This window comes from Thermobia domestica, unplaced genomic scaffold (genome assembly GCF_964235325.1).
Source record: "Thermobia domestica unplaced genomic scaffold, izTheDome1.hap1.1 HAP1_SCAFFOLD_185, whole genome shotgun sequence".
Lineage (NCBI taxonomy): Eukaryota > Metazoa > Arthropoda > Insecta > Zygentoma > Lepismatidae > Thermobia > Thermobia domestica.
In genome coordinates this window covers 167674-182869 of record NW_027655915.1, presented here as the reverse complement: position 1 = coordinate 182869, position 15196 = coordinate 167674, and the positions used below count along the sequence as shown (strand labels likewise).

Genomic DNA, 15196 nt, shown 5'->3' with positions numbered 1-15196 from the left:
TGAGCGTAACTTAAAAAAAAACTGAACGTCAGTAGAACTCGCTTCTATAAAGCTTGAGTGTGAATGTGAATTAACTCACTTTTTACACTCTGAGTTGGAGCTAGGCTCGTTTCAAAAGTGAGAGTTTACAACCCTGCAAGATACTATAGATATATGATGAAACTTAGTGCAAAGAAGAAAATAAAACTAGCAATAATACCTGCCTCATTGGATCCGCACACGACTCACGGCCCGTGTTCGATTCTGTGTTATGTCTAGCTTTTGATTTTTCATTGATGAGGTAGGACAACAGCAAAAAGAAAAATATGAAAAAAAATTTAGTTGGGATTCAATATTCTGTACTTTTTTTTTTAAGTAATGAGGATGAAATAGGATTCTCGATATTCTCCATCTTTATTCCTCTGCAGATTACCCACTTCATTTGGAGCTCCCTTGTACAACCTGATGACATGGCCATTGTTTTATATTTGTTTTTCGTACTAAAGTAGTGTAGAAAATACTAGGAGATTTAACCCGTTCTTTGTTACTGTTGTTTTTTTTATTATTTAGGATGTCTCAGTGGCACATAACACAATTGTTTTTATATTCATTGTACCGTAAAGCGCACAGTGTTTGTTTCCTATTTTTTAACTGCAGTGACGGAATCCAAGCTGTAGTAGGGCATGGAAATTTCTACTTTTCGTACCGTGATGTAACCCATGTGGAATAGTAGATCTTACAGTGTTACTTTCACATTTTTCGATTGTCTCACGGTGTCTCAGCAGTATTGGAACATGGATAAAATTGTGTTACTTTTACTTCTCTTACCACAATGTGAACCATATGCCAAAACAGATTTTGCACTGCTATTGTCTTATTTTCCGTCTGCTAAGGTATTCCAGCTATAGTGGTATATGTGAGCATTCATCATCAGTCTTTTACTGCCTACATTCTGATTTCATTATAATGTGGAACATAGTCTTCAGTTTCCTGTATTTTCCGTAAGAGGACTCCCCAGTTTCTGTGAAAGTCCTATTGCGCACTTCAAATTGGGCCTCAATTGCAGCACCATTGTATTCTTCAGGTACGACTTCCTTTATCTTCTCTTAATCTGACATTGCTATCTCAATTTCTTCTTGCGTTATTGTGTTTTAAACATAGTATGTGGCGATTTTCGGACACCTTTCACCCGCAAACTATACCACTTCCACCTTTTTTCATATAATATTTTGTCCTTGTTTTACTTGAAAATCACCTTCCAAGCATTGTAACGTGTATTTTAAAATGCCCTGTATATATACGGTGTATCAAAACTACACCAACAGGGGCGTATGCACACGGGGGTCCACAGGATCCGACTCCCCCCCCAAAAAAAAAAACTTCCTAAATCAACCTACACTTTTATATTTTCTTAATAAAACTATACTTGTCTAGCATTGAAATGATTGATGTAGCATGAATATTTGATCTTACTCTTCATCCGTACTATCTCATAAAACAATCTAGTTCTATCACTTTTTGCTGAAAATATAAAACAATCTAGTTCTATCATTTTTCACAATTACTTATCATTTTTTCTGGTGCAGAATAATATCCGTTCAATACTACGTAAATGTAATGGCTTGTAACATTGGACCCCTCCCTACAAATTCTGGGGGCGCGCCTGAACACCAACAACGTTTGAGAGTTGATTCATGATATGAGATAAAAACAGACAGCACAGACTTACCTGGATATAGAAATGCCTCGATTTGGCAATATAACTTGCCGAAAATTTGTCGGAAAAATACAAAAGCAGCCTTAACGCAAGAACAAAATGTCGGATCGAAGTTGGGTAAAAAGGAATGTCCATTACGTTTAGTCGTAGATTCCACTTATACACAATTGGAAGTGATGCAGGGGCGGCACAATGGTGACCCCAAAGAAACTGGAGAATTCCTTAAATATTTTATCAAAAGTTGAACGACGAAAATGAACGCAATAAAATGAAGTTGAGTGACCACATACAATATCTCAACGAATAAAAATCATAGTACAACGAGTAAAAATTAAGCCAGAAGACGGCAAATTTGAAAGAAAAAGAATAGATACACGTGTTTGATTGCTCTACTTTGTCTCAATGCAGGACAAACTCTCGGAAGATCTCTCTTCTTCTTGGACATATCTTTTGAATGCATTATATACTTTAAAACAGCGTTTCCCAACCTTTTTCAACTTGCAGCACACTACGGATGTAAATTGAATTCTTGCGGCACACTCATAGATAATATTATTAGTAGTAGTAGTAAATAGAAAATACCGTCGTATTTTTTTTTCTGTGATTACTGACCACCTTCTCACAGAGAAAAAAGCTCGCTCTTTGGTTTTCCTCCATCGTAAATCATTATAATTATTTTTCATTCTAATCCAAAAAATAGAAAACAATTCCAATGAAATATAGGACTCATGCTTTTAAAAATACACTTTCTTTTTGAAAACTGTATCCAACCTTTCACTAAGGAAGATCACTAAATAACAGACGAGCAAACAAATCTCTTGTACTTTTAAAACAGATGGAGGTAATTTGTATGAATGTTTGCTTTGTCGAAAGGGTAGAATGAGATTTTAAAATTTCAAATTTCGAAATAACCTGTAACAATAAAGAAGCAATAATGGTTATAATAATGTAAATAAATATTTTTCTGAACATTAAAAATGTACAGACAAGTAATACGGTGTGAAACTTATAATTTATTAACATGGTTAATATACATCACAATTTTTAAATATTAATAAAATTCTGTTTTCGAAATAAAATACAATCTGTGTAGTAGTAATGTATGCATATACAATAATATTTTACAATTACAGTATTTTTTTCCATTGTAGAGGTTCATAGTAATGTGAAATACAAATACACATTTTTCCTATTTTGTAATTTGGTTGCTATATATTTCATAATTTTGTTCTCATTTTCTCGCGGCACACCAGCGGCACACCGGTTGGGCAGCGCTGCTTTAAAAACTATTAAGATATGTATTTTGTTGGAGTTAGCAGGTTGTACTGCACGAACAATCCAACACTTGAAATTTCCTCTAGTTCGTTTTTTTTTTTTTTTTTTTTTTTTTAGAATCTGTCCTTGGTGTATTTATATTCTTGAGTTGATGCACTGTCGAACTGCCGACTATAGGATATTTTTATCTTCCCTATTACATGTTATCTGACAATCTCTGTTTTAACTCTTACCCTTGAAGTACTCGTAGTTGAAGTTTCATAGTCCTATTTCCTTCACAACGTCTTCCTACTGCTTTACGTTTGCGATGCATTGAATTATGTAAAAGTAAAGTATCAGTGACTTCGTCAGAGGGAGCAAAGAGGACGAGCTCCTTCACTGATGACGACGCCTGCTCCATGGACACATTGTATTGTAATGTAGGTCAAAAACTACCTTTTCGTGTATATAAAAATTTGTTGTCTCCCTATTTGCTCTCCACTGCACTTACTTCCCCCCGACCCGCAAAAAATTAATGATTGCGCAGTCAGTTCATTGTATCAATTTCCTCAAAATTAAGAACAAAAACCTCTTGTGAATGATTTACAGGTTATGAAATTGTTATTCTGATGCGATGAGGCAGTCTGTAGAAATTAGTTTCCTATTGTTGACTACGTAGGTCTTGTAGAATCGATGTTCAAATGTCCACAAATGACGTACATTGTAATATCGAATACCCTTATATGAAGGACGCCCAATAAATATTCTCAATTATTGAACATTGACCTTATCCTATATGATTTGAAGTTATTTGCACTATTTCTTGGCGTATTTCCATTCGCTTACAAAATGATTTTCCCATTTGGCTACGATTTTCTTTGTACTACAGTATCCTAGAACAATATTCTTCAGTCCATCCAGCAATAGAAAACTGTCTGAATTATTTAGGTAACCATGATAGGACTAATAATGCGTAAGACTCATGAACAAAATCTGCTTGATGTCTCTCTCTATGCTATTCAGGCAATTTGCATTTTCCTACAACTAATCTAGAGCTGTAGTTCTCAGCCTTTTGAACATGATCCTCTTTGTTGGTAGCTCTTCTTCCTTACAAATAATAGCAACCGTAATGAAACTATTTGAAACCACCTTAACCAGCAACCATTAACAATTCCTGAGCCCTGGAGAACCAGTTAAGAATAAGTTACCTAGAAAAACGTATTTCCCTATTAGGAAAAAAAAAAAAACTACGAATTCCACATTTGCGAGCATCAGTACTTTCTCTACATTGTTTTATCACATGTGGGATATACTCGACAAATACATCTCTCATAGTTACAGTTCTTCCTCCAAAGTGGGAAAACAGTGGAATAGCGATAGAGAACTAACTTCAAGTATCAGACCATAAGTGCTAGTGGATAACATCTATCCCTGAGTTTTGTAAGAGTTTTCCTGTTTTCCTTTTCCTAAGATGATTTTGTGGTTAAGAAAGTAGGATCGATATATCTATATATAAAATAAGAAGTCCTGACTGACTGAGTGCTCAGCAGGCCCGTAGCCAGCCCAAAAATGTAGAGGGGGGCCCGGAAGAAGTTTGGGGGGGCGGGGGCTGAGCCAAACATATTATAGTTCATCAAATTGTAACATCAGCAATTCATTATATCTGCTCTTGAACACTGGGAAAAAATTGTAGGTGGCGTACTTAAAAAGATAGGTTACATGCGTAATTCCTGTAGTTTTTGGACTTAACGTACAGCAGACGTACAACTGAAAACGCATGTTTTATAATACTTTCTGTATAAGTATTCTATCTATACGTACTTTCCGTATGAAACAATGTAGGCGGTCTGGATCTCACATTCAAATGGACGTATATAACATATAGCTGACGAAAATAACATAAGTATATGCATGTGATATACGGACAACTGTTCGTAGTCAGACATCCTGCAACGCCATGATGTAACATCTAAGGGCAGTGTCTATGTAGCATACGGATAACGTATGCTTCGTACTGATTTCTATAGTAAGGAAGAGGATACCGTATATTTGTACAACATACCACTGTCCGGAGAAGGGATTTTTCTCTGTGAATGTTTAAGTATTTTGCATCTACTTAATTCTATTATCCCCCTCTACTCACACACACATTAAGTTAACATTATGTAATCTACATAAAAAAACGTAAATTTTATTAAAAAGTTATTACTAACTACACGAATTAGAATTAAAATATAAATGTTTTAATAGTCTCACATGTAATACTAACATTAAGATCAAGAACGAGAGATGATCTGTGAAATAAGGAAATTCAACTTTACTGAGGCTCTTGTTTAGGGTCAACTTGGGAAGTTGCCCTTCCGTTTTTTTATCAAAATTTTGAAAATTTACCTAGAAGAAATAGATAATTTGATTGCTTGTGTGCTTGATAACATGTAAGTGAAGCGTAATTTATGTGTAATATATTTTGATAAGCGGTTATAGACGGGACTAATTCGCAAGTAGAGGGAACTACTTGTCTCTAGGTTCAGAACGCTTGGATTGTGTATAATTTTCGAGTAAACATGCCTGCAAGTGTACAGGGTCTTTGCGCTGGATGTGAATTGAGAGTACTAAAATTTGTAAAACATGTTGTTGATAATGACGTCAATCTTTTGAATATTCATGGGTTAATGAATGAAAGAACAAAGACCACCAACAATCGTTCATGAGTTTTTGCTTGAGATAGGAGAGCTCTACAAACCTAAGTACGTACTAAGGTAAGTGCGAAGTAAACATAACCTAGCCTAAGTAACCTAGTAGTGAGTTATCCCCCCTTACTTTAGCTACTCGTTTCGCTCGTTCTTCCCTCTCAACTCCACCCTCCCCATTAACTACCCACAACCGTGCTCCACGCGGTCCGAAAATCTCCCCTTTAGGTTAATAATGGTTATCGATATGTAATTGTGGTTCCTCCCCCATACTCACACCCTCGAGGTAACTTAAAAGACCATAAAATGAGTAAAGTTTAAGTAGAAATTGATGATTGTAGATTTTATTATGTTTTTTGTTGAAAATTTGGTGGACGAGTAACTTTGAAGTAATTCCCTTCTTTACAATTACAGTTGTATTTTTTAAAAATATTTATACTAAGTTCTTGTTTAAAATCTTAAACTCGTTCAAAGCAACACTGAGAAAAAAAATGTATGCGGCATACGTAATATCGTATGTTACATTTGTAAATCCTGTAGTTTTTGGACTTAACGTACAGAAAGCGTATAACTGAAAACGCATGTTTTATAATACTTTCTGTATAAGTGTTCCATCTCTACATACTTTTCGTATGAAACAATATAGGCGGTTAGGATCTCACACACAAATGGACGTATATAACACATCTACACATCTCCCCAGACTTGATTCTATTCTTAATTCCTTTATCGCTATAGTCCGTTTCCGTGTTCCTGCACTTCGAATATCATCCAAGAAGGAACTCTTGCGACATCTCAATATACAGATTCCGGAAGTACGTAGAATTATCTCTGACCTGAAATATCTTCATAAAATAGTGAATGGAGACTTAAGATCGGAAATATTACTTCAGGAACTATCCTTACTTGTCCCTTCTCGCATCACCCGAAACACTACCTATTCCATCTTGCCCGTCCTAGGCTGGCAATTATACAGAATACCAATTTTCTCTCTCTCCTTTTTTTTTTTTTTACAGAACACCAAAGTGTTATAATCAAGTAACAACTAATGTGGACATTTTTTCGAGCAACCCGGTGTTTGATAGAGCAATTAAACGAGTTTTGACGGAATAATATCAATTTCACACTCTTTTTTTTTTATACTGTTCTATGTTGTTGTTGTTATTATTGTCTTCTTTTCTTTTTTCTTTCTTTTGTTAACATTTCCCAGTGTAAAATGGCAAAGTTATGCTGTATCTGGGAAATTGTTCAACAAATAAATAAATATAGCTGACGAAGGTAACATACATATATGTATGTAATATAAGGAAGATTGCTAGAAATCAAACATCCTGCAACGGCATGATGTAACACCTAAGGGCAGTGCCTATGTAGCATACGGATAACGTATGCTCCGCTCTGATTTTTGTAGTAAGCAAGAGGATTCCGTATATTTGTACAATATACCACTGTCCGGAGAACGTATTTTTCTCAATCTACGTAAAACGTTACAACCATCTAGTATCGAGTAAAAGCAATACTGCTTCTTTAATGTTGAATTACAACATTATTACGCGTACGCGACTAAGAAATAGTTCCAATTTACGTTTTTTATATGAAAGCTAGCTACTTCAACGGGATCCCCCACCCCAAGTACAATACAAAACATTCTGCTACTTAATTGCTACTGCCTACAGGGTGTCCATAAAGTCTGGGTACATGGGGAAAAGCACAATTTAGTCAATTTAATGCTAATGAATAATATTTTCTACATTATTTGCGTGCTGTTCAATGCATAATTTGATGCGCTTTGCAAGATTAAGGTGAAATCGATGGAATAGGTCTGAATTGCCGTCGATTTCAGCACACCGATTGATAATGCGTTCTGTCAGGTGATTCAAATTTCTAATCTTCATCGAATATACTTTCTCTTTCAGCATATCCCAGAAAAAGAAAACAAATGAAGAAAGGTTTGGCGAACGAGGGGACCACTTCACATGACCTCTTCTCCCAATCCAGTGAGTGAAATTGTCATTCAACCAATCTCTAACAGCTGCAGCAAAATGGGCAGGGGCCCCATCCTGCTAAAACCAGTCTGGAAGTCCCTCACTCAGACGCTCAATTTGAGACATCAGTTTGTCTCTCATCATGTTTAGAAAGTCTCACTAGTTACATGTTCATCAAAGAATAAAGGTCCTAGCACGGAACGGGGTTTGTCCAACATACTGCCTGTTTCTTTAAACTTGGTAATTAATTTCCCGACAGCAGTAAAACAAATATATTGACAATGAGGGTGTCGAAGGTTAAATTCTTGCTCATTTTTGCGATACGATCGTCCTTTCCGTCCACTTAAGAGTACCAACTCGACTCGTTCTTCTTTAGTCAGTCATCATTGAATCTGGAATAAAAACAAATTACTAGAATTCCCTATTTGCCCAGACTTTATGGACACCCAGTATGTGGGTATCTGTTTGTGTGTGTCTGTGTGTCACGCGATAACTCCTGAGCACACCAACCAATTCGAATAAAACTTTCACAGATTAATTATTTGTTCAAATGTCTCAACTGCCGTGTCGTATACAGTGTTAAGTGAAGAGTACAGCACGATAGTACCGATTGAAGTAGTGAGTCCGCTACAACAACTACAGCCGCAGCATTGCAGCACACGTAGTCGAAAGCAAGGTGGGCAAAAATACTTACGAGTACTCCGCAAAAAAACGATTTTGAAGCTGCCTCTACTTCATCACAACGGGCCTTTACCTTATCATTGCAATTATAAAGATGTTTAGCTTTCTAAGCCCCACCCAACAAAATCCAATCGAAACAGCCAAAGAAAGGGACTTCACACTACTACAAATTCGATAGTTAATCCGAAGAATCAATGAGTGACTTGAACGAAAGTAGTGACAGTTTGAATGATTCTACTGATGATGTTGACGATGATGAGGAAAGCAGACATTGTGGTAAATTGTAGTCGCTCAGTGCAGGGGAGAGAGATTGGTTAAAATGGCCAGTTTGTAAAAGGTAATCCCACGAAATGTCTCCCGTGAACGGTGGAGAAAAATACGTTTGTGGCCATTGTTCTGCAAAGTAAAACTGGAATCAAAATTTAGACGCCATAAGACATGCCAATTTAGTATGTTTGAAGTTTTTCTTTTATATAGTTTTTTTTTTTTAAGTTTATTTGTCGCACGTAGTTTGATTCCCGTTCTAATATTTTTTTTATTGGTTGTAGCTAATAAACGTACTTATTCCAAGTTAAAATATATTAAACCTATTCCAAAAGTTAAAATCAGTAGATATTATAGCCTATTACAGTAATTTACAAACATAGACTTAATAATGAAGAAGTCAAGTTCGATAATTATCTTCTGTTATCGATAATTATCAAGTTCGATAAAATTCTGGTATTTCTGCTGTTTTATATTTTAATTATCTTAAGAATGTTTTGTAATTTTATGTGCACTTGTCTTATAGACCTACCAAATATAATATATAGGCTACAGCGCGTATGCCTACAACGCGACATTTGGATAATTCGATCATGGGCACGATTCCTGCTCAGACCACCCATCCTGAGTGAAGTTTTTGTGGTTTTCCTCAGTCCTATCTGGCGTATGTCGAGATGGTTCTTTCCCCGAGGTCAGGATCGAATTCTTTCCAATTCGTAGATTTATCTTACGGGCCGATGTGATCTCAGAGTTGGGACTTTGCTCTTTTCTTGAACTAATAAACTAATTTATTTCTTAAATAAGCAAATAAACTGCTCGAATGCATTGCCCATGCTCGAAATAACCAAATGTCGCATTGTACGCATACGCGCATATTTTGTTCTAGTATTCCATTCTAAGAGCATGTAGTGTTCCATATTAGGAGCGGGGTGTGCCTAATTTCCGTTACTTTTTTAGATATTGACATGCAGTTTTCAGTACTCGACACAGCTGAGTGCATTGTTTAAGGTAGCCGAAATAAATTGGTAAATGAAGTAACCTTTTTATAAAAACTATAGTGGGGTTCTCACTTAACCCATAGGACAACAATCATATCTTACTACAGAATGTCTATTAGACTGTATATTAATGCACATATTTTCGTTTTGTGAAATATCTCCTCTTTATGGTAGAAACGCAAAAGTCAATATCGATAAGAATCTCTATATCAAAAATACAATTCTTAAAATGTCGGTTACTTTTCTAGATATTGGCATGCAGTTTTCAGTATTCGACTCAGCTGAGCGTATTGTTTAAGGTACCCGAAAGAAATTAATAAATGAAGTAATGTATTTGTAGAAAATATAGTGGTTCTCACTTAACCCATAGGGGTAGCACCATATTTTACTACACAATGTCTATTAGATTATATATTAATGCACATATATTCGTTTTGTGCAATTTCTCCTCCTTATAGTAGAAACCCAAAAGTCCATATCCATAAGAATCTATATATTTATGACGTCATCAAAAATACAATTCTTAAAATCTGGGTTACGTTCTTAGATATTAACATGCAGTTTTCGGTATTAAACCCAGCTGAGGATAGTGGTTAAGCTAGCTGAAAAAAATTAAAAACTGAAGTAGATGTGGAGTTTCACAAACCCTATGGTACCCTTATATCTCATTAGTATGTGTTTTTTTTTATTGATTATGAACATTCATGTTATTATTCTTAAGCCATAATAATTAGTTATTTTTTTCAACTGTACTTTTAAGCACGTGAAACCCACTAGCGTATGGTGCCGTTTTTTTATTTCCCCATATTTCGGTAACAGTTACGTGTACTGACTTGGGATTTTCGGTAAACACATCTTTGTAATGGTCTCTAAAGGTGTGTTAAGACGTGTTTTGTCAATGTTTAGAAATGGATGGTTTGAGACCCCATGGTATCCCCATAACCCCGCAACTGTGTGTGTTTGTTTTGCACTGAAACGTCTTTTGAGATTGTTATTAGGAATAAGTAAATAGTTTTTCGAAATTGTTCCAACTAGTACGCAAACCCCACACATCTATAGTATCACTGTTTTTTCCCCCCACATTTCGGTAAACAAGAGGTCTAGCGAGATGTGGTTTCCGATTATCTAGTATTTGTAACGTTCTTTGAAAGATCTCGTAGACATATGTTTCAAAATATTTAATAGTTCATAAATTAAGTACCCCATGGTACCCCTGAACCCCCTTGGGGTACCTACTAGTGATGGGCAAATTCCCGGGAAGATATTTTTCGGGAATCTTCCCCACGATGATTCCCGAAAAGATTCCCAAAATGGGAATTTTTTCGGGAATTTATGTACAATTTTAAATAAAATTGCATTCTATTACTATATTATGGTTTCAAAGTTAAGTTCGTATTTTTAATCACAGTAGCTATATTATTACAGTTGTCTCCAGGCCCGTATTCAGGGGGGTCTAGGGGACCGCCCTAAAATGTTCACGGTAGACTGGCAACTGAACTATAATATGGTGATGAAATATAATTTTGTTGCATCGCTCCCCCTAACTTCAGTTGGCCTAGTGATGGATAAATTCCCGGGAAGATATGTTTCGGGAAGATTCCCCAAAATGGGAATTTTTGTACAATCACAAAGAAAATTGCATTATATTACTATATTATGATTCGTTTATATATCGCAGTATATTATTACTGTTGTCCCCAGAGAAGTCTTTAGAGTGTATATTCTGAACGATGTTATGTTATTTTATTAACACTTTATTGTATTTTGAGAGTATAGTAAATGGATATTCATTTACAGTATGTTTTATGAAAATAAATATGTTTCAAAAATGGTATATAAATCCACATACTTTTAAACCACTCAACAGTTTAAATTTACATGTTGGTGGATTTTCTAAACTTCTACTACTGATATTATAAACATATTAAATTTTTAAATGTTATAAACAAATTAGGTTAAGTAACTGCCAGAACACAGATGTCCCACCATTTTATCACCATTTGCGCATAAATGTGTATGTTCACAATATTTAAATCTCTTTCCTGTCTTTATAATTTTGCACGTAACATTGCCACACACGACTTTTCTTCCTGCCCATTTCTCAAAATTCCATGCGTTAATTCACATGTAAAAGAAGTTCGAGTACCTCTTCAGAAATTCGAGTCAGAGAGAGGAGACAGACTGACGTCTATTAAAAACGGTGGTTCATGGTTTATTAATAGTACTTCATTTCTATTTCTACATAATTCTACATTACTATACAAAACGGTTTCTTTCAATCATTTGTAAATTAGTACTTTGTTACTTTCGGCGATTGTTTAGCTTTGACGGGTCAGATTTTCACCTACTTTTTTGCGATATTCTATTCCGATGTTGTAGTTTTATGGTTTCATACGTTAAATTAAGTTACCAACATTACATTTGGAGAGCATTGCCGAGCAAGCGTTAGCGATTGAAGGCGGATTACAGCCTCGCATAGCACGTTGTTTTCTATCTTCGTTACCAACAATTCACTTTCTTTTCTCACATAAATCACTTCCACTTACCTTTACGGTTTGTACAAATTCCCTACTGCCCTTAAAAAAGAAAAAAAAAATGTTCGATACTTTCTTGACTATTTGAGCACTACTTTCAACTCATTTCTTCCGTAAATCATCCTTGTTATTGCCAGTTTTGCCCCCCCCCCCCCTCAATACTAAACAATTACTGTAGTTTATAATGCAAATAGAAATGGAACTTAAAAAAATCATATTATTAGTTATATAAAGTAGTCAAAGAATTTTAAATTTTTTAACCTCCAAATTCTTTAAAACCTAGAAGTAAATCATAATATATTAAAATAATGTAATTATTCATATGGTTCTTATAATTTGGAAGATAAAGTAAAGAAATGGAAATAAATTCCTTCCCGGGAATATTCCCATTTTTTAAATTCCTTCCCACCGGGAATATTCCCACTGCCCATCACTAGTACCTACCAAATTTTGCATAATAATACATTTTCAATTGTTGTTAAGCCTCAATAAGTACTTTTTCGAAATTCATCGTTGTTCTATTTGAAACCCAAAAGTCCATACCCGACCTAATGCTAGTTAAACCTTTCGCTAAGGGAATAAATGATTTAACTTTGCTTTTGGATGCCCGGAACTTTCAAAAAGTTGTCTTCGTTCACATACAGAATTTTGGTACTTCAAGGAAACAGACACTGACTACGGACACATTATAACTGAGCACAAATTCATTTGCGTTTTGCATTGTAACTTACTATTATTGGGTGCCATTCAGAATCTCCACAAACTCGTTTCATGACTTACAGATGGATTTGATTTTGAGTTTACCGTCCCTTTCAGCAGCGAGGCTATGAGACGTAGTGTTGGGCAGTGGGAATATTCCCGGTGGGAAGGAATTTAAAAATGGGAATATTCCCGGGTTTTTTCCCTGACCTATAAATTCCCGGGAAGGAATTTATTTCCAACTGTTTACTTTATCTTCCAAATTATGAAGACCATATGACTAATTACTTTATTTTAATATATTATTATTTACTTCTAGATTTTAAAGAATTTCGAGGTTTGAATTTGCACTAAAAACTAAGCTAATTGTTTACATTGGAGGGCGAAAACTAGCAAAAAGTAGGATGATTTACGGAAGAAATGAGTTGATAGTGATATTCAAGTAGTCATGAAAGTATCGAACACAATTTTTTAGGGCAGTACAAGATTTGTACAAACCGTAAAGATACGTGAAAGTGATTTATGTGAGAAAAGAAAGTGAATTGTTGGTAACGAAGATATAAAACAACGTGCCATACAGGGTTCTAACCCTCCTTTACTCGCTAACGCTCGCTCTGCATTGCTGTCTGAATTTAATGTTGGTAACGTAATTTAACGTATGAAACCATAAAACAACCGCATCGGAATAGAAGATCAAGAAAAGAAGGTGCAAAAGCTGGCCGCCAATGCTAAACAATAGCCAAAATTAGAAAAGTACTAATTTACAAATGATGAAAAGGAACCATTTTGTAAAGTAATATAGAATTAAAGAAACTTATGTAGAAATAGAGACAAATGCGCAAATGTTGACAAAATTGTTTATAACATTTAAAAATTTAGTATGTTTATAATATCAGTAGTAGAGTCAAGTTTAGAAAAGCCCCTTACATGTAAATTTAAGCTGTTAAGCGGTTTAAAAGTATGGGACTTACTATACCATTTTTGAAATATATTTACTTTCATAGGACTCTACTGTAAATAAATATCCATTTATGCGTACACTCTAAATATAACAGAATATTAATAAAATAACATAACATCGTTCAGAATATACATTTTAAAGACTCCTCTGGGGACAACAGTAATAATATGCTGTGTTAAAAAAAATTAATTCAACTTTGAAATCATAATATAGTAATAGAATGCAATTTTCTTTCTGATTCTACATAAATTCCCGAATAAATTCCCATTCTGGGAATCTTCCCGGGAATATTCCCGAAAAATATCTTCCCGGGAATTTACCCATCACTAATGAGACGGGACCTACTGATTAACCTGGTATCCGAACCACATGAGTTATAGCCAGGAATCGAACCGGGGCCTCCCATGACGACTTCACAATTGAGTACCTTGTTTTTGTATAAATTCTGATAAAGGTAGGAAACAAAGATTCCCAGGGGACTTCTAACCGCTTTTTCTCGCTCAGCAATATTTTGTAAAGTAAGGAACACTGGGTATCTTATACGTGCAAGATAGGGGGAGAAATTGAAAGCTATTATTATTATTATTATTATTATTATTATTATTACTGAACCCAGAGTTATGATACAAATTGTGAAAGAAATTATTATTCAACGATTACTTCTGGTGAATAACGTGAATTTAATTTATGCTAAGTAGGATTCCAGCCTGTGGCTTAGCGAAAAATATTCTAAATAACAATTAGAATGGCCGTTAAGAGTATATAATCTTTGAGAGAGTCACTAACCTGATTTACAAATATATTCAAATGCACGTCAATATATTTACTTTTCTTCCCTGAAACCACTAATCGTTATTGAAATAAGAACCTCGGACATATATCCTACCAGCAACAAATGTAAAATTGTTTTTGTGTATCTCACAAGGAGGATTTTTCAAATTAAAAGTAAATTGTCCATGTGATAGTTCCTTTGAGTGAGAGTGAGAGTCAGTGATGCCAATTCCTTCAGAACAGTTTTCCCTTAACAAGCTTCAGAATTTCCCTTTCCCGGACAAAATTTCCCTTCATCCAAACCGTCCAAGTACTGTATTTAGTAAACGTATTTTTAATCGTTTTCGCTTCCACCCCTCACCCCAATCTTATAACCACACACAAGCAGATACCTGACAGCTTTCTTTTGAGCTTACGCAGAATTTGAACTTGATTTATTGTTTAGATATCTAAGGCGTCGCGATAGAGGAGGGGAAAGGATATGGAAAGGTGTAGGCCAGGACCTATGTTAAAGGTGCAATCTCTGCATTTGCCTGGTGTGACTGAGGAAAAATCCTATAAATACCTCGGTCGGGACGGACAACCTAAATAAATCATTTAAAAATATAAAATAAATATTATGTAAATTTAATTTTTATCCTAGATATCATGATAGATTTTAAT

The 15196-nt window shown here is 35.0% G+C and overlaps 1 protein-coding gene across 3 annotated transcripts in view; it reads right to left on the bottom strand.

The window, feature by feature from the left end:
• Nucleotides 1–14736, bottom strand: part of LOC145676510 (uncharacterized) — a 50470-nt gene extending 35734 nt beyond the window's left edge. For all 3 annotated transcript variants that reach the window (XM_081747328.1, XM_081747327.1, XM_081747329.1), the window contains exon 1: nucleotides 14549–14736. The gene's annotated coding sequence lies outside the window, so the exon portion shown is untranslated. The remainder of the gene's footprint in view (nucleotides 1–14548) is intronic.
• Between the last annotated feature and the right edge of the window lie 460 nt (nucleotides 14737–15196).